General features: G+C 35.9%; 1 protein-coding gene and 1 long non-coding RNA gene across 2 annotated transcripts in view; both read left to right on the top strand.

The window, feature by feature from the left end:
- The window catches only part of LOC101745469 (serum response factor homolog), a 310721-nt gene that overhangs the window by 84244 nt on the left and 205444 nt on the right, over positions 1-21033 (top strand). The window lies entirely within an intron of this gene.
- Positions 235-18252, top strand: LOC134201059 (uncharacterized). The gene is made up of 2 exons (XR_009976220.1): positions 235-1684; positions 18103-18252. It is a non-coding gene; the product is annotated as an uncharacterized LOC134201059 (long non-coding RNA).

Genomic DNA, 21033 nt, shown 5'->3' with positions numbered 1-21033 from the left:
TGACTTGATTCTTAAAGTAATTGAGGAAACTTGGGATAACATGAAGCATTTAGTAAAAATTCCTAAGAGTGTGTTAGTTGACCTCATTACGTTTTGTTATGATTCAAGTTACTTTGTATATCAAGGAGAGTTCTATGCACAAACGGAAGGCAGCAGTATGGGAAACCCTGCAAGTCCAGTCATAGCTAACATCGTTATGAACTATGTCATCGATCAGATATTGAAGAATCTACCGTTTGAAATTCACTTCTTAAAGTTATACGTGGATGATACTATCGCAGCCATACCGGAGTCGGAAGTAAATAATATCTTAGAGTTATTTAATAGCTTTGACAATAATATACAATTTACCATGGAAGTAGAAAAGGATGATAGTTTATCTTTTCTAGATGTGTTAGTCAAAAGATCAAATGATAAATTGATAACTGATTGGTTTGTCAAACCCATTAGTTCAGGTCGGCTATTAAATTGGAATTCAAATCATCCTCGGTCTCAGAAGATAGGTATGATAAAAGGTTTACTTGATAGAATGACAAAGTTAAGTAGTAGTGATTTTTATGAAATTAATTTTAGTAAGATTCGTAACATATTGTTGAATAATAATTATGAAATACCATTAGTAGACAGTGTTATAAATAAATTTAAAGAGAATTTAAATAATAAACCAAGGAGTTTGGTCAACTCAAATAATAATAACATTAGATATTGTCGGTTTCCTTATATAGCAGAATTATCACATAAATTAAACAGAGTTTTTATAGGAACTCATGTAAGATTAGCATTTTATAACATCTTGAGAGTTAATTCAATCTATTCTAAGTTAAAAGATCCAGTAAATAAACAACAACAAACTGGAATAGTGTATAAAATACCTTGTTCGTGTGACTTATGCTATGTTGGACAAACTAGGCAGTATTTGAGTAATAGAGTAAAACAACACATTTATGATTGTAAAAATATTAATATATTAAAAGAGAATAAAACAGCATTAGCAACCCACCACTTTGACCAACATCATAATTTTAAGTTTGATAAGATAGAAATCTTGGATAAAGAAATGAATTGGTGGAAACGTAATGTTAGTGAAATGATCTTTATAAAAACTAATGATACTGTGAACAAACGAACAGACACTAACAATTTAAGTATTTTATATAATGATATATTAAAAGAGTATAAATCTAATAGAAAAAAATAACCTTCATTTCAGATATATTTGAATTTGATACTTAGCGAGGTTTGCGCTAGTATAAAATATTGTAAAGTATAGTCTATGTACTGAAGTTTCAATAGTGGGCTAACCTTTGTCACGCAATTAGCAATTTTATGTGTCGTGTTGGCTTTGTTTCCGGAATCAAAAAATAGTAATTAAATAATTTAGTGGCTTTGTAGATTTGTATTAGTCTCTGATGTCTGAGACAATTGTGCAGTGTATGATAGAGATTATTTAAATTCATATTATGGTAAATATGGTAGTTTGGACAATTGTTGTTTTTTGTATTGTAGGTTATCAATTATGTGTAATTTTCAGATGCCTGATGAAGGTCTAATAAAAGACCGAAACGTTGCTAAAATAATAATGTAATTTGTTATAATAGTCCTATCTTGTCCACATTCCTGAGATACACGAAAAATATTTTATAATAATTATGGACGACAATATTGATAATAATACTACAACTAGGTACGTTTTTTGTAAAACCACTCTAATACTTTCCAATGTCGTTAAAGTAAAAGTCAATAAACATAAGATTAAATTAAATAGTACGAAAGTATTGTAGGTGCAAAGATCAAGTAAGTGCTCGCATCTAAATAATTTTACGAAAACATTGTTCGTTCATCCTTACAAAAGACGCCAACCGCCAAAGCGGCATCGCAAATCTCATTTGCAGACAACAAACAGATAACTATCTCATTCTTTCAACAATGGCCGGTGGGCTCATAAACAGAGCCTAATTAGTAATATTCCGAGTGCATTGCTGGTATCTTAGCAAACGGACAATGAGATGAAACAACTTATCTAGGGCGATAAGTGCACGGTACGAGCGACAATTACGATCCAGCGATACTTAATAATACGCTCAGACCTTATTGTTATTATTTTAAACCATTTCTCGATTATAAACGGACTTAGCATGGGAATTTCTTAGTGAAAGAGCAATGGATGGTCCGCAAATCGGTTTGATGGGGTAAGTTGTGGTGGCTTAGTGGGATCGTGCTCTGAATTCGTAATAATCGGTAGTGCTCACTCATGTAGCTCCCGTCTGTTGTTTCACCTCTTGTCCGGAACGTAAATCGAATTAGAGTGGAGAGCCAACCGCGTACAGATAAGTGTTTACGCTTCGTTACTTTATATATATGAAGCCTGCAATAATGTTTATTCGATTTTACTAAAGTATTTGCGAGTAGAAACGTAATGACAAAAGCTTTATGCTTAATAGATTAGATTCAGGATAACGGATGTTTTCGAATATTCCACACTGTTTTTTTATTGGAACGAAGTTCATTATGGGACGATGCGGAGGGGTACCCTAACCGAGAAAAAACGTCCGTAACGTAAGATTTTTATTAGTAATGCACACAGTGTACGGACTTAACTTTGTAATAACGTACAAAAATAACTGTTTTTTTGTATCAATAAAAAAAATGTATACCCAAATAATTATTTTCTTTATACCTCGAATAGAACTTAAAATGAATATTTTTAGAATAAAGAACTTCGTTCCTATCCAGTGTCCCACGACACCACACATTTTATTATTATTCGATCGACGCTTGAATACACGCGGCTTACTTTTGTTCTGATGTTATTCCTTCATCATGAAAGTTATTGGTGAACATATATTAAGTAAGTTAAATATGTAATTATGTATTAGCAAATTTTGTGCCTGCCTGCGGGATTTGAACAGTTGCACGGTCGCATCGCTCGATATGAGTGCACCGGGCGACTAATCTTTTAGGCCAAGATGAAATTATAAAACACACTCTACATCAAAAATTGAGAATTTAATAACAAACTTCAACGGTCTTTAAACGTTTTTCTTCGATATAATCTCGTTAAACGAATACATTCTTTAATCGTATTATCTCAAGGTGATCAAATGTATTACGAGTATATTGCGAAAGACATTTTTATTTTACTTTAATTGAATTAAATAGTTCACGTTTTGCAATATTTTGTGTAGTTACTTTTGTAAACAATTATTTGTTCGTTTTATGGTTATATTGTATTGTATAATTTTATTTTTTGCAATATATGGTAGAAGGAAGAGTATTCCTTGTTAAAGCGAGGTCTTAAAGACCACACCCATAGCCACAGCCCATAGAGGTTATCGCTTGATTTTCTTAGTGGGTCACGTTTTCAATTCGGTGATAGATTCTGCGAAGCACTGCTTTGTCAGAACTAGTGTTAGCAAATTCCCTTAGTTTGAACCCGTGTGCTCATCTACCCGTCCGCGAAAAGATGGAATAGCCCGTTACGCTACTAAGGAATAGGTAGGGAAAAAAGACCTCATCAGATTGTCAAGAACGATGAACTTATCATTAGGTTCTATGTTCGTCTCCTTTCTAAGCCAATAAGAAGTCCGACCACCACAATGGCGTGCTTCCGAGAGAAGACGGTACCGTCAGTGGGTTAACATTCCGACTTAATGAGCGAATCTCTGCTAACATATGACGTAATGTGACGTCATCATTGTTATATATTATTGGACGTCGTATTTTCTACCCTAATAATGGGAATACTCATTTATAAATATACTTATGATATTCGGTCGGTAATATTGCACTGCGAAATTATAAGTTATGTATGTAATATAGCATAATGAAAGTCGTACTAGCTTAAAGGATAATCTGAACGGTCCACCCGTAAAAAGTTATACGACTGTGCCGAGGTTCGAATCCTGCGACCAGTCACAAATTTTTGTATAGAAATAATGTCCTTTTAAAGTATTCCCACGCGACATCCACAATGAGGTAATACATCGTGTAATGAATTGTAACCGCCAAATTGGTACTCAGTAGGTCACTCACCCCCAAAAATAATAATAATAAATAATGAAGGGTAGTAAACATAAAAATTAAAATACCGCGCAATTTCCAAAATAGAACCTTCCCTTTTAAAGTTATCTAAAACACGTAATTTCAATTAAATTTCAAAAGGTTTTTTTCGTTCTCAATATCAACTAATTATTTTTAGCAGATGCGTAAGAATATCACTTGTGTTAATAGTTAATAGCTTTTATCACTTACGTATTATTCAAAGATAGTCGCGTTTTCCCTTGAAGCGCTGTTCTAAGGTGCTATTTTGTATTATTACGCGAATTAATATGGATTTTATGTGAAACAACATTGAGTAATTGATAGTTGTCATGGCAAGATGTCTCGGTTTTAATTTAAAGTAGGGTTCTACGCCTTGGGGTAAGGTATTTTCTGCTATTATTCATTGTTCGGAAGTTAAGCATGTCGGCACCAGTTATCGCTTCATACTGAGTGATCCGTGACTTGGACATTTTGCATACCAAAATTAATGTTAATTAATAATTAACATTGCCATTTGAAATATTGAGAAGCGAATACAAACTGTAATACCTACGGCGTAAGAAAAGCCCGCACGGGTAGGTCCCAGAATACTGATGATTTCTACCCCGAAGCAGTCGTGCGTTCCAGTTTGAAGGGTAATACGGCCGTTAGATTATACAATTGAGTCTTCAACCTCATGACTCTGGTTGGGTGGGCCTGGGTCTGGTCCATAGGCTTCAGTAACCAACTAACAGAGGGCTGGTCGTGAAATCGTTGACAGTTTTATCCAACAACGATTTTTTTCCGACCTATGCTGTTAGTCGCGAGGGGTTATGTAACCGGGTGAATAGGTGAGCTCATTCGGCTCTAGCTTAACGAATTTGCTAACACTAGCTCTAGCAAGAGCAGTGCTTCCCAGAATCTACTGCCGGATAGGAATCGCGACTCACTGAGAAGATCCGGCGAGAAACTCAGTGGAATGTATCTGAGGATTACAATAATGATCCGACGTTCACACCTTTATATACTAAAGTAGCTGTTTACGGAAAGTGCTCAAGTCGAAGTATTGCAATAAAGCGTGCCGTATATTAAAAGTTCCGAACTTCATTCACATGAAATACGCCCGCGCCTCGATTTTACGATCCACTGACTGTTGCCTTGAACTCATGTAGGATTTGATTGCGACTGTATCGATATCCACTGCTCCTCTATCCGTGATCCAATAATCGATTCGGAAATGTTCATTCTAACGTTTTAAATGTAGCGATTGCAGCTAGCAGTAGGCAGTGACTAGGCTATGTCTCTGGTATTGCTAAAGTCCACAAGCACCCATGACTATTTACGATCAGGTGGGCCGTATACTCGTGTGCCTATAGAGGCAATAAAAATAGTGAAATCTTAAATATTTTTCAATTAAAGTAAATATTTTCACCAGAATTCAAATTTCCACTTCAATTTAGGTGGGTCATGGTTCGTCTGCACGTATAGAGGATTTCAACATAAAATTCACTACAAACATTCAATAAGTTACATGTCATAGGTGACGACAAAACAATTGGTTATTTTGATGCCAAAATGGTTCTGTCATGTTAAATTATTTAAACGAGTGGTCCCCCGTTATCGAAATTCGACTATAATTTATTGAAATTATGTTTGAACATTATTATGGTTCTATTGTCAATTTTCAAAGACTAAGAGTATTATGCTTCTAATCACAGATTACGCCAAATAATATTAAAGACAATTAATCAATTCTCAATTTGACCACAGACTCTAAACAACAACAAAAGTTTGACAATAAACACAGAGTATATTTAGATGTGTCCAGTCAAATACATGGCGGTGTGTGTAATGTTTTTTCTTTAATTGACTAAATGTATTTTTTTATACATAATTAAAAAATATATTAACATTCTGCACTCCTTTTCTATATTCTCTATAAGTGTGAGAAATTTCATATTCCTCCGTCCGCGAAATTTTCGTAAAAAGGGGTGCAAAGTTTTTGATTCGTGTAATTAATATACAGATAATATCTAGATAAAGTTTTATTCAATGGAATTTGTTCTTCTATTATTTGAAATATACGATAAAGTAGGTAACCAGCTGCTCTCCCTGAACAATAAAAACTTAGACGGACGCAAACGCTTCGACTGTACGTAAACAATTTTTAGCGCCGCAGCCCTGTGGCTAGATAAAATCGCATTTCGCGTTTATTGCACAATGAATTGTAGCTTTTTATGTTAATAACCGAGGCATGTAGGCCGGGAATGTCGAAATACTGACTAATCTGGCCGTGGGTTGCCGCGGCGAAAAAAAATGGCAATTTTAAATTATGCACGCTGCCCACACCGATACGAAATATATGTTCTTTATTTAAAAACATAACCTATGTGTTTTTAATTACTCAATCGTTTATTAAAGCGAATTAACGTGTCTGTTTACGCCTACGCTATTTTTTTTGTTATTAGTTGCTATTTCTTAGTTGATTGGTTTTGTATGGGCTTGCGTCCTCTGACGTTATGGACGGTAGTTATTACTATATAATAATATTCACATTTATACACTCGAGTTGTAACAGCGTATGTCAAATATAAAAATGACCGTTTCCCTTAACAAACAGGCTCATAGACTGGTACAGAAAGAGAGAGAGAAAGAGGGAGAGAGAGAGAGATCAAATTTCATGCGTTATTTTCACAGATAGCCTCCAATCTGTGGTTATCTGTGGTTATTTTACTGTGGTCTCGGTGGTTAAATATAGTGAAAATTTGAAACTGACCCTTTCAATGTACTATATTACTATTTCGAACATACACCGAATAAAGCATAGTAGGTATATATATAATGTCTTTTTTGTATCCCAAATACCCAAAGAAAAATAAGGTCATAAATGTAAATAAATATTTGAATGTTAAACTTTAAGATTTTTCTTCTAAAATAATTAATTCTGTTGAAAGTATTATCTATGGTCAGTAGCTGAAATAAGCTAGGCATAATAACACTAATTAATCTCGCCAGTCAACGAGACGGTATTAACAGTTTTGTAAACCAATTCCAATGGAGCTGCCTAGCGAAATTTTTTGGGTATGTTCTCAATTTTTCAAACGATCATTATGGAGCCATTCCCACTACGGAGCGTGTTCGCATTCGTGATATATGTTTATTTTAAAGACTTAATTAGGATAATTTATCGACGTTTTCAGCGCGAACTAATCCCGTTGTAAACAGTCGAAAATGGTTCGCTTGAGTTATGAGAATTTAAAAGTGTCTTTTATTATTTCTTTCTCCGAACACGTAGAGCAGAAGTATCATGGATGTCTCTCGCGCGATAGGCAGATACAATGATGTTTTAAATTTTAACAAAAAATATATTTTCGTGTAGGTTAATCGATAGAGCTCAGTTTTGCCAGCTTGTGAGTAATTTGTTGATATTGTTGATAACATCGACTACAACAATTGACGAATTTGTTAATTTTTCAACCTAATCTAACTAGTGGATTTACGTAATTTTGTTTATAGATATAGAGAGGAATAATTCTATCGCATTCAACGGTATATTATATGAAACTTATCCTGGAAACATATATATTACACATATATTGCACATATATGTTCTACATAGTCTGTTTTGAAAATTAAAGCAAAAATTGTGATAGCCATCTTTCAAAGCTACGCACGTATTACGAGATTCCCAGGAATTTTTTGGAAGGATTATCGATGATATTAATCCATTTGCTCTAACTTGTGCAATTTAAGAATAACTAAACTCTAAAGAAACCGCCATTATTACTTTCAAATTTACTCAATTAAATACAGAATTAAATCAAGAAATACTATATTCACGCAAGAAAATAATACATTCGATATAAACGTTCAAGTTCCCGCCAAATTGTTCGTAAGTTAAACAGAACAACAAATAGTGTTACCAAACTACAAAACTTTAATAAAACGACCATTTAAAGTGAGATATCAATACCAAATCGATGGTCGAGTGAAAACGGTGTCGACACCTGGCCACCCCGCCCACGCGACCCCTCATTAAGTCGTTACGATACAAAATTATTGTTTGTTTCCTTCAAAAATAAGTTTTATTAAAGAATTGAGGTCATTGAATTCGAATCGAGTTGTCGTATTAATATAAGTTAGATACTCTTGTCGTGTATAAAGGATTCTGAAGTGGCACATAGATTATTGTTTTTAGAAAAGAACGCCTTTTATGTTTCAAAAAGAAATGTGAAGAGAAATTTTAATTCGAATTAAAAAATAAACATTTATGGTTGGTTTTATGATCAATCAAATGGTTTTGTCTTACTGAAACTAATTACTTTGTATTATGGAGACTTGTCAATGATTTATTCGGTTGGCAGTATTGAAGGTTTTGTTTTCCCGAAGGCTGGTATATCTTCTGGCTGTTTCTACTGGATATGAGATTTGTCAGCTTTTTTGATACACTTTTAGGTATCTGTCTATTTCTGCCACGAAGCAGTAATGTCTTCCCATTTTTAGGGTGGGGTAGCCGTTGTACCTACTATAGAACTGAGGGACTCATGTCCCAAGTTTGATGGCGGCATTCACTTCCTTACATTCACCTTTCTGAGGAAAACCACTATGAGGGTGTTGTGGCCTGGCACACGTACTAACCATAATTTCTCATAGATACACCCCACTGAGTTTCTCGCCGGATCTTCTCAGTGGGTCGCGATTCCGATCCGGTGGTAGACTCTGCGAGGCACTGTTCTTGGTGGGGCTAGTGCTAGCAAATTCTCTCAGGTTGAGCCCATGAGCTCACCTACCCGTCAGGGCGTAGCTGGAGTATCCCCTTAGACTACCAACGAATAGGTAGGGGGAAAAAAACATTCTGCTTATTCCGGTGAAGTTATGCGTTGCGGCTTCATAATAAGGCTGCCACTTTTAGAATTCGATATAGTTTTTAAGGTAATGCCTATAGGCTCTGTTAGCCAATTAACAGCACAAGGGCCGTGATGTACAACTATAAAAAACAATGTCAATGTTTGTTTTTTTACCAAATCGGTTTAAATTTCGAAGATGTTTTTTTTTTGTGTTCCTTTTGCCAACCCTACCTATATGTATGGTATATAGATGAAACTCAAAGCAATCGTTTGAAAGGCTTTTACCCGCGTTTCGCTAAAGTTCTTATTCGTTGAAAACCCAATAAAACACGATAGCACAGCTAGTGGGAACATAAACAACGGAGATGCTTCTTTAGCTGGTCCGACGTTTATTTACTGGTGTTTTAATGAAAATAATGGATGGTGCACAAGAGGGTCGCGTCCCGCTGTGTTTCCCCGGTGCCGAGGAAGAAAAGCTTAAATAAATCGCGAGGATGTTTTGCGGTAAAAACCCTCCCGGGAAACCTTTGATGGGTAAGCTGTTTATAAATGTAAAATGCTGACGTAGACTTGATTAAAACTACTCTTAAGGCTTAGTTAATTTTGCAATGCTTAGGAGGTTATAACAAAAAATTTAACTGATGAATATCGTTCTAAATATAGAAATTGAATCTGTATTTTTTTTATTTGATTAGGTCGTGATCGTTTTTGATAATTAACATATTTTTTATGAATTGATAATATGTGAACCAAAAACTTTGTATCCCTTTTTACGAAAATTGCGCGGACGGAGGAGTATGAATTTTTCCACACTTATAGAGAATATAGAGAAGAAGTGCACAATGCTAATTTTTTTTTTAAATAATGCTGAATAGATACATTAAATCAATAAAGAAAACATTACACACACTACATACCATGTATTTGACGCACACACGCATGCATACTATTTATTGTCAAACTTTTGTTCTTGACGTCTGTTGTCTAATTGAGATTAATAAAAATTGTTTGTCTTTCTTAATATTTTTTATAGTTTAGTCTTGGCGAAATTTGTGATTATAGAAGTATAAAATACAATCATAATAGTGTACAAACTTACAATTCCAATTAATTATAGTCGAATTTCGACTACTGCGGGACCTCTAGTTATTTATGAATTGACGAAAACCGAAAATGAACAATACTTATATTTTAAATTTCATTATATTTCGTACTTATTCTTATAATTATTAAGGCCTCGTTATTTGCCTTCAGTGTCAAGTCAAACGAGGGTCGTCTAATATCAACCATCTCTGACCTCGTCACGAATTAATTACGTAATTTCCTCAGCGTTTTTTTGCCCTAGGTATGCCGACAAGCTAGACCTAATGTTGACCTTAGTAAATAGACATTTTAAATGTCGATCCCTACGAGGTACCGAGTCGTATTTCTGTTGTTATAACCGTCGGCACAGCCTTCAATCAGTTAGTGCGATGGTATACCGTATTATCTGTGCCATATGCCGTGTAACTATACTGAGACCTTAGAACTCAAATCTCAAGGTGGAGGGCGGCATTGACGTTGTAGATGTCTACGGACTCCAGTAACCACTTAACACTGGATGGGCTGTGAGCTCGTCCAAACATCCAAGCAATAAAAATAAAAATAAAGTTGAATCCTCGGATATGTTGTGACGCCATAATGTTTTACAAACGAGACGTACAGCCACGGAACTGCTGGTAGCTTAGTTTTATCCCGAATATTAATTACGTCATAAATATAATATCGTGTTTATATTATTCCAGTGTAAAATAAATCACAATTTGGTAACAAAACGGTAGGTAGCGGCTTGGCTCTGTCACATTGCTGAAGTCCACGGACGACGGTAACCACTCACCATTAGGTAGGCCGTATGCTCGTCTGCGTGAAGGGGGAGATAATTTTTTTATTATTTTTATTATTTTTTTATTTTTTTACTTATTCAATTTCTTGATTTAATAAAAAATAAATCGTTTTCCGTCAATATAATTCATTGGTAATTATCACTTCTGCGGACATCTCGCCCGACGACACCGCGAGTGTCAGCGCGGTTATTCACGACTTTAATAACACACCGTCGTTCTGTTCGCATTACTCTTAAACGAAGATGCGCAGAGTGCTATATTTTAGGTTTCGGTCCGTGTTGTAAGCGGGCGCGGGAAAAGCGACGTGGAAGTCTCAAATGATAGTTGTCATTCGGAAAAAGTTTGGGATTCTCCTGCGATTGTATATGACATCTTTTATGCCTAACTACTGCTAGTGATCTCTAGGGGTTATAGGAGTGGGAGAGAGTTATACTAGCTTCACCGAACGTATAGGCGAGCTTTTTTTACTGGTGGTACGACCTCTTGTGAGTCCGCATGGGTAGGTACCACCACTCTGCCTATTTCTGCCGTGAAGCAATAATGCGTTTCGGTTTAAAGGGTGCGGCAGCCGTTGTAACTATACTGAGACCTTAGAACTTATATCTCAAGGTGGGTGGCGCATTTACGTCGTAAATGTCTATGGGTTCCAGTAACCACTTAATACTAGGTGGGCTGTAAGCTCGTCCACCCTTCTAAGAAATAAAAAAATAAAAAAACACATGCGCATCGTTAACACAATGCCAACGTGTCCCTACAAAATGTATTTACTAACAACATCCAAGATACTGATGCTTACTAATGCAGTGAATTGTTTGGTTACTGTCAAGGGATATTCCGCTGTCGTCCATAGCTTACACCGTAACGAGTCACGTAACCGTTCATTAACTTACGCATTTCGGATAATTACGTACTGATAAACCAAGCAAATTGTTCGCGAATTATCTTCGCTGGGCGTCGCCGTGATGTACACCGTCTTCGTTCGCCGAAAAATAAAACGCGCATTTTTCCACTGACAAACTGTCGCCGTAATTGCAAGCCGTTAATTATATTTCATGTGTTTTGAAAGTTTTATCGGTCGTTCAATGCGTTTTAATGGATGTCTTAATGATCGAAGTCGAAGCTTAAGATGCTTTTATCGATGGTTTTTTTTTCGAAGAAATGTTATCGAAAATCGAAATATTCAACGGTTTCGCGCCTCCCAAGACGAGATAAAGCTAACATTGAAATCCGATTTTATCACTCAGTACTTATATGCCGAATTTGTAACGAACATAAAAACCACAATACGGTTGTATTCGTGACCGTTTTAATACGTATGTTTAATCAGCTCTGAAATCGGCAAAGAAGCGACGAGTTCGTGCCGAAATTATACGTCAATCATCGAGTATTCTTCATCCAATTACGATAACACGTTATACGCGAATAATGACGCGCAACACTTTTATTATATGGCATAAACAAAAAGGTGAATCCGCGTTACAGTGTGAGTCCCAATAACGGCTCTCGAAGTCACGGTTCTGATTTGTTTACTTTCAATCGATTATTTAAAATCAACGCTTTCAATTTAATATTATAATCCCGATCTTCTATATAGCTGTATGAAACGACAGATATAGCAGATTCGGTAGGTCATATAATTTTTTACGACATAATTGGATCTCGCGAATTCGTGCGTCGCACGGTGTGATGTGAAGTGAGAATAATTTTGTGATGTCGTCGGTACGTTGTAAGATATATTGCTGCTGTTTCGTTGGTAAAATAAAGATTATCATCTCGATAGTTAATCTGAGTTCTAGAACTTATATTAGAGTAACCACAGGATATAATCTCTTGCTGATTTTAATGATTGACCATTTTAAAAACTGTGCTCTTGTTCAATTCCTTTTGATTCTGTCGATACCATCTGTTTCTTCTTTTGGCGATCGTAATCCTCTAACACCTCTTAGACATGAAGTCGTGGTCTCAGAGGCATTGTAATAACAGATATCCCGTCATTGGAAGTGGAACGCATGTCTATAGGGATTCACATTGTATTGCCTTCGAAGAGTCCGTCTAATGTTGAATGGTGACCATTATCAATATATACTTATGGCTATTCCAGAGGACAAACACGTCATTACGGATCCTTCCGATTCATTAACGGTGATTTTAGGTACCTGAACCACCAGTCACCGTCCTGGCCAAACCTGTCGCTTGCGACGAAGGTTAGGCGTCTAAATTAACCCGCAGACACAGCCCACTGAGTTTCTCGCCGGATCTTCTTAGTGGGTCGCATTTCCGATCCGGTGGTAGATTCTGCGAAGCACTGCTCTTGTTAGGGTCAGTGTTAGCAACTCTTCCGATTTGAGCCCCGTGAGCTCACCTACACACGTTGGAGTGAAGCTGAAATAGTCTCTCAAGCCTATCATCATAGGTGAGGAAAAAAGAGGATAAGGCGCGTGGCATAACTAACCACTCATCTGATTTCGATAAGCGCGGTGATTCTAGTAATATGAGCTATACTCCAGAGGGAGTGATCTGATCATAAGACGACATGACTGCATCGTCTGAAGCAAATCCTTACAGTGATTTGGATTGAAAATATTGTGCAAAACACGGTCTCTATGTAGGCAGACTCTGCTCTGTGACCCCTCACTTTTATATACATATAGGTTGTGAGGTCGTCTCCTTAAGCACGCTAATAAAAAAGCCTAGCGCTACATCAGCGGTACCAACACAAATAAACATAATAAATGACAGAACTACAATGAGCAGATACGTGCGTCGTGTGTTATTGTCGTACGCGGTGTATGGACGCACTTATGATGATAAATGTAAGCTTATATTGTCGCATCGGGTACAGACGCTGTCACAAGCGTTTTGGGTTTCACAATATTTTGTAAACTAGTTATTTGTGATTTGAATATTATGTAATTAGTAAGGTTTTTACTTTCGTGTTATTTTTTTTAGTTTTTGTGTTTCGCTGTTAACAGTACAATTTCGTGGACAGTGTTTTTTGTTACCTAATAATAACAATGTTTTCATCTTTGAAGATAACAATTTCTTTGACTTTCATATTAAATTGTAAGAGGCATATTACAATTTAATATGAAAGGTTTTTGTATTAAATTTTTTATTAGAATAAGATTATTTCAGTTTATTTTAACTAAATAACTTGTATGCTTACACAGTTTTTTAAATAAAACACTGATACTTAAAATTCTATGTAGTTATTTAGAAATAAATAGATTGGTTTTTTTCCGCCTACCCACAAAATTTGAAGAAACTCACTTTTCGTCGGAGTTACTTGAATTTGTTTTTATATGCAATATATTTTTGGTATGCACCTTAGCAGTCGACTGTACCCACGTGTGAATCGTTTTTTAAGCTCTATTGTACAATAGGTTTTGGAGGTGACCACGTTTTGTCCAAGCGTCCGCCACGCTCGATCAAGTTTATCCAATAAGTAACACTTCCTATTTCATGATCATTAAAAATATTTTCTAAATTGCGGATGGAAAATAGCCCACGAACCTACCGCCCACTTGGCATTATGTAAATTGTCACCGAAGTTTATAGGCATCACCGCATCATTATTTTACATTATTTTGAGCTCTCGAATCTCGAATCTCGACTTACTGGTGCACGTAAGCAAATACTTTGTTCCAAATGTTGCTAGCGCGATTCAGGTCTCATTGAGTTTTTATGTGACTGTAAAAAAACATTGTTTGCTTATTAATCAAACACTACCTACTACTCTTTATTTATTTTTATTTATTTATTACATATATGGGTGGACGAGCTGACAGCCCACCTGGTTTTAAGTGGTTACTGGAGCCCATAGATATCTACAGCGTAAATGACGCCACCCACCTTGAGATATTAGTTCTAAGGTCTCAGTATAGTTATGTTATATACATTACTCATTATGAATCATATTTTTAAGGCTTCATTTTAAAGAGCAGTCGATAGACGCTGTTTCTATAGTAAATCAGAAGAGTTTAATAATGCCTTTAGCAACTTCTGAAAACAGTTCTTCGTAGCCATCGTCTGTTCCAACTCTCTTATATACTGTTATATACTGTTTCAAGCTATTTAGATTTATTTTTATTTTTTTATTGCTTAGATGGTTGGACGAGCTCACAGCCCACCTGGCGTTAGATGGTTACTGGAGCCCATAGACATCTAAAACGTAAATGCGCCACCCACCTTGAGATATAAGTTCTAAGGTCTCAAATATAGTTACAACGGCTGCCCCACCCTTCATATCGAAACGCATTACTGCTTTACGACAGAAATAGGCAGGGTGGTGGTACCTACCCGCGCGGACTTACAAGAGGTCCTACCACCACTATGATAGATTCATCAAAACATTTTGATTACGAATTGTGAACCTTTTTATAACTCAACTAATCCGCACAGCATATCTTATCAAGACTATAAATTACTGTAGACCGCCTCATTGTCGTATTAAAAAAATAACTTTTTAATTGAAAACATCAATAAGGATTAATTATTCAAACTGAACGTCATGTTTACCATCTAACATACAAACCGGCCGTCCTTTTATATCCTAAAGAGTTTGCAAATTAGAAAAAAACGAGGAAAGAATCTTAAGTTTTACGTTCACTAAGCTATCAACGGTCGTTAATGATATGGAAGCATAGTTATTGCCTTAATAGTGTTAATAATATGCTTTTAAATATGCCGTTAAACAAGGTATAGTCGTGATATTCAACAGATTTATTGTCGTGTCTCATGAGCAACTTTTTTTTCCCTACCTAAGCTAATAGCCTTTAGAGGCAATTTCAGCGTAACCTTAACTAGTAGGTGAGCTCATGGGGTTTAAACCTGACGACATTGCTAACACGAACCCTAGCAAGAGCCGTGCTTCTCATAATCTACCACCGGATCGGAAGCGCGACCGATAAGATCCGGCGAGAAACTCAGTGGGCTGTGTCTGTGGGTTAAATCACTCGTCGAACCCTTCGTCGCAAGCGACGGGTTCGGCGAGGACGATGACCAGTGCTTGAGGTACCTAAAAGCACCGTTAGTGGATCGGGAGGATCCAAAATGACGTGTTTTGGGCGACGTTGACTGCTTTCCATTCTGTCCGCAGGATCGGGAATGTTGTTAAAGGCGGCCACAATGAGAGGGTTCTCGTGTCGTGCCGCTTTTTCGAAGTGGAAAAGTCATGAGCAGCCCTTACCTGCTCTGTGTACGATAAAACTAAGCATGTAATACACCTGTCCTTTGTCTTGCTCATTCGTTGAATTACATATAATAATTTGTACTTATTTACGTGGATTCTATGCAAAAATATGTAACATAGACTAGTGTGCGTAAACAAGGAGTGACTTATTTTATGCTATTAAAATGCATGATTTATGGAATGCTATTTAAAATAAGCTCCGCGATTACCACGTGTTTTAATTTTTTAAGCATTATTATTGGGCCCATCTGCAGCTGACTCTAACAGGCCTTAAGCTTGCTTAATTGTTGGCAAAAAGGATTGCGAAATTAAACTTTATTCTAACTTTGAATATTTGCTGATGGTAGGGAGGTAAGCAATCGAAAAAATCGGAATCACATCGATAAAATATTTTTAAACGCTTTTTTTTTTTAAATTCAACAAAGAGTAGAAAATTTCGTGAACTTTGTTCTTCCCTTTTATACTTTGCTTGAATTCCCATCCAATTCAGACTTTTGTGCAAACTCTAAAGCTTGTCGAAAACTTTAAAATTAATTACGAAATTCCACTCGAACACTTCATTTTATAATATTCGTGGTAAATTTCTTTTCGTTCTAAACAGTTCATCTCAAATATGCAATAAAAACTTACATAATAATATACGATGTTGACAATTGGAGCTGATCAATTTTTACAAGCAGTACTTCGATACTATTACAGTTAAGCCGAATTTACATTACGAAATTAGTGGCGTGAAATTAATCTCGTGACATTAGTTTTACCAACAGTTTCACGTGTAATTTAATACTTTCGTAATGCATGCATTAATTTCATGCATGTAAATTAGTTTCGTGCCCTGCGCGATTTTTTGGTGAAATTAGTGTCATGCAACTAATTTCATAGTGTAGACGCGACGTGAAACTAATGTCGCGAAAGGGCCTGCGCTGTGCGGACGTGTGTATTGTTAGTTCGGACGCGCTTCAAGCGTTGAAAATGGCAAACCAATGATGGAGTACAGAAAAAAATATAGATCTTATTAATGAATATCAATGACAAGGGTCCCGAAACACCTATAGTAAAAAATCAAAATTATCTTCACTCATTCGAAAATAGTTTTTATAACTCTCAGGATCTTCATCTGCTAATTCAGAGACTAACTTCATTGCACCTAAATGCCTTCTTGTTGACCATCCTCGAATCTACCAACTTTTTTTTTCTTGATAGTCTTTTTTTAAGTTTATAGGTATATAAGCATTTCTTTAGCTACATTGAATATAGCAAATTATAGCTTTGATGCTGACGGCGCCATGGTTACTGCGATACTGTTGATTTCGCGACACTAATTTTTTAACGAAATTACTTTCGCATATATCGAAACTACTTTCGTGAAACTGAGCTCAACATGCATGACACTAATTTCGTAATGTAAACTCGGCATTACTTTCTGATGATTATTGATTACAAGATTGTTGAATGCAATGCGCATATCGTCTAGATATATTAGCTTACTATAGTATTCAACATAACATCTGAATTTAATTTTATGAATTTTGGATGAAAGACGCTTCGTAAGAGATATGGAGGATTTGTAAAGTTTTTTGCGCAGTTTTAAGTGTAGGAAAGAATAGTCGTTCTTGTAATATAATCATTATTATTTGCTCACAAGCGCTGGTGGGACTCACTCACCTGTTACTGTCGCATGTATGGGCTATTGCGCCTTCCTATTTGGTATGTTTCTCTAAGACCAAATCCACCATTAACTGAACCAATTTCTTTCGAGATTTTTTCACAACTTACTTACTGCCAAGGTGCACCAGATGCAGATATCAAGTTACATGATAAATGCTTAGAGGCTTTTTCCTCCTTCACCTTACTATAACTAAAGACTGGATCAGCAATTCTGTGAAGGTTCTCGGTACCGCTGTGAATACAATGCGATCAGTACTAAACTCGCGGGTATAACGGTCATCAAATCCTTTAGTAGGGCTTTCTCGTGAAGTTGTTCTGGTACCCACTCCCAGAATAATACATTTAACACTAATTGCTAGTCTCGGCAGCTGGGGACGATACAACAATTCTTAATAACACCATTTTAATTTTCACCACATTAAAATTATAGATAAATTAAGTGTAAAGAAATAAAAAAATGTAGTAAATAATATTTGCATTTGTTATTTTTCAGGTCAGTAATGTGGGAGACAGAGAGGTTTGTTGAAGCTTACGTGTGTGTTTTTGTGTGCTTTATTGTAGAAGTTTATAGAACATATTAAGTGAACAAATTCGAATATCCATTGTTTAAATTGCCTAATGTATGATATATTTTTATGCACAAGATTTTTTTTTTCAACGCAAATGCGCCACCCACCTTGAGACATAAGTTCTAAGGTCTCAGTAAAGTTACAACGGCTGCCCTACCTTTCAAACCGAAACGCATCACTGCTTCACGGCAGAAACAGGCAGGGCGGTGGTACCTACCCGTGCGGACTCACAAGAGGTCCTACCACCAGTAATTACGCAAATTATAATTTTGCGGGTTTGGTTTTTATTACACGATGTTATTCCTTCACCGTGGAGGTCAATCGTGAACAGTTGTTGAGTACGTATTTCATTAGAAAAATTGGTACTCGCCTGAGATTCGAACGCCGGTGCATCGCTCAACACGAATGCACCGGACGTCTTATCCTTTAGACCACGACGACTTCAAGGAAGAACGTCGGAACGCACAGAACGGGCTTCAGGGCGAACCCCTCTGCCTGGGCATGATAATTTTACGCTTTTTAACGCATATTTTTTTAATTTTTTTATTTTTTTTATTTTACATTACATTTACATGTAAATAAAATTGGAGTGTCTGTTTTAAATTTCCCTTACATTTACGTCGCGGATTAACGGCGTCAACACGTAGTCATTTTAAGATAATAGCAAATGAAGTTCACAGTAGCGTCATCTTTGCGCTGCAAAACGTAGTGCAGAATAAATTATTTCAATGCATGACATTTTGTTTCGTTCAAAAATAGTTATTATTTTGTTTTGCTGAAACACATTTTTGTATTGGTGTTCAGTGTGCTTTCGTTTGCCCACGTTTGCCGTTAGGGGCGCTGTTCCAACTGCATACAAATTTGAGTAAACTTTTACGCTATCGAGAACGCTAAAAAGCTCGCATTAAGCACACTGGCTATTTTGGAGCAGCATACTACTTGATAAGCACGAAAAAAATCGCAATTAATGAATTTTGTATTACATATTTCGTTTTATCGATTTCAAAACGATCGTTTTAATCACAAAAAAAAAAATACACTGCCCTGATTCATTAATGTATTTTTTTTTAAAAACAAACAGTCAGGTATAATATGTTTGCACTTGAAGCGTGTAATTTGTTTGCCGTCATCATAATTACGTAAACATTAAAATATTGTGTCATTACTGCATGAAGCGGTCACTTGACACAATTTCAAGAGCGCTCTGCCCACGTCCGAGCTCTTGTGTACCGGCTTTTGTATTAAATTCTGCGTATGCACCAGTTTTATATTTTTATTCTATAACACACATAATAAATAAAATAAAAATAAAAAGCCTTTTATTTCGCGCATTTAAAAAAAAAGTGACATTACAAAGCTTATACAAATTGTTATTAATACATTAATAATAATAGATACTAATTAGAATTCTTAATATAATGTGTATAATATTAGTCGGATCGCTTAAGTTCATAAAATTCAAAAAAATATAGTAAAAGATATAAAAAAGGTTATATTAATATAGCGGCAGGCATGCAAGAACTCCTCTTATGTGAAGGTGAAGGCCTCCTCCAGACTTTTCCATTTTTCTTTATATTTGACAGTTATCTTCCAGTTTTTACAACACACTTACCGAACCTAAACTGTTATAAATTAGTTTGCTGAGTGAGGTATCTTATTATTTTCATATTACGTAAGTTGGTTATGAAGATGAACAAAATGTTGACTCTAACAATCTTATTCGTTCAAGTTTAGACTTTGAATTGATTGGAGATACATTTTTTTTGTTGCTTAGATGGGTGGACGAGCTCACGGCCCACCTGGTGTTAAGTGGTTACTGGAGTCCATAGACATCTACAACGTAAATGCGCCACCCGCCTTGAGATGTAAGTTCTAAGGTCTCAAGTTCAGTTATAACGGCTGCCCCACCCTTCAAACCGAAACGTATTACTGCTTCACGATAGAAATGGGCGGGGTGATGGTACCTACCCGTGCGGACTCACAAGAGGCCCTACCACCAGTAAAAAAAACAATAAATTAATTAATCGATCGCTTTCGGAAAGTTAGTTAGAATGTTGAAAATTTAAATTTTTGTTATAGGAGAGATATATCTGGAGTAGAATTAAAAACTTCAAAGGTAATCCAAATCCTATCTTCGTTAGATTTTCTGGCATTCTTTTAAACTTCATCGTCCACAGATCCATGGACGAGGACACGGTAAAAATACCATGAGGTACTTTAGCATTTGCCCGTACGAGGTCAGTCCACACAATTACGAGTGAAGTCTACCCACGTCCTTACGAAGCCATTGTGCTAATTTCTGGATTACAACTCAGTTTATTGTGGGAAGTTTTACGGGTTATATTCTCGCTTTTATGAAAGAAATATGCGCTCTCATTTATATAACGCTTTTGTAGCTGATGCGTCCACTTCCAGAGGAGTTATTGAGTAAAGTAAACTGCTTCGTAAAGTGGTGGTTTTTCATATGACGATTCAGTTCGAAAAATGTTAATGGACCTTTAAAAAAGAGCAAATCTAGGAAAATCATGTAAATGTGTATTTATCATTAAACGTGCAAACCCTTGCATTGGACTCCGCTACGTGTAATGCCTATATCACCGTAGACCGAAGAGTTGAACAAAAAGACTTAACATTAGAGAAAAAGAACAGAGGAAAATTACGTTTTTGATCAATTAAAATTACTAATAAATAAATCTAATAAACGCATTGGGTTGAGTTCAAAAATAAGAACGCAATGAAATATAGATCTAAAAAATACGTACATTTTCAGATCAGTTAGCACGGTCAATCATCAAGCTAACTGACGTAAAATTCATAGCATCCTTCTACAAATTCAGTTTAAGAATATTCCTTTT

Source organism: Bombyx mori, chromosome 23 (genome assembly GCF_030269925.1).
Source record: "Bombyx mori chromosome 23, ASM3026992v2".
NCBI classification, from domain to species: domain Eukaryota; kingdom Metazoa; phylum Arthropoda; class Insecta; order Lepidoptera; family Bombycidae; genus Bombyx; species Bombyx mori.
The sequence above is the reverse complement of the archived record's forward strand: the minus strand, read 5'-3'. Positions and strand labels throughout refer to the sequence as shown.